Here is a 492-nt window from a genome sequence, read left to right as displayed (position 1 = left end):
ATAAATATCAAGAAGTGTTTGACAAAATCAATAAATTGGCCAACAGTAAAACACCCTGAAAATAGGCACTAATCTTTGAGTAGCGCCTCTTAAGTAAATCTGTCAGGCGGTTTCAGTGAAGATCCGAATTGGGTCACAGAAAACAGCAACAGCAAACCCTTTTAAAGTGCGGCCAAACTTTCATATGTTATCCAAAGCGACGGCATTTGGCGTATCTCGAGGAAAATTACTCATGGACGATCTCTATACGACCTGCATGAGAATACGCAACAGCGCTTTGGCGTTTGTCCATCGCTGTGTAAAAATAGAAACAGTATAGAAAAGAGCTTTACGCAGTTTATTTGGATCACACAACGACTTCTCAAAATCATCTGATCAAGTTTTTAACGTGAAAGTTTGCAGTGACAGCGTGACATCCGCGAGACATTTTAATCTCCTTTTGGATAACTGTCAGTCTAGAAAACACCATAAATTTGTGAATATCAATATCGG

This window comes from Penaeus monodon, chromosome 28 (assembly GCF_015228065.2).
Source record: "Penaeus monodon isolate SGIC_2016 chromosome 28, NSTDA_Pmon_1, whole genome shotgun sequence".
NCBI lineage: Eukaryota > Metazoa > Arthropoda > Malacostraca > Decapoda > Penaeidae > Penaeus > Penaeus monodon.
This window is presented reverse-complemented; position numbering follows the sequence as displayed.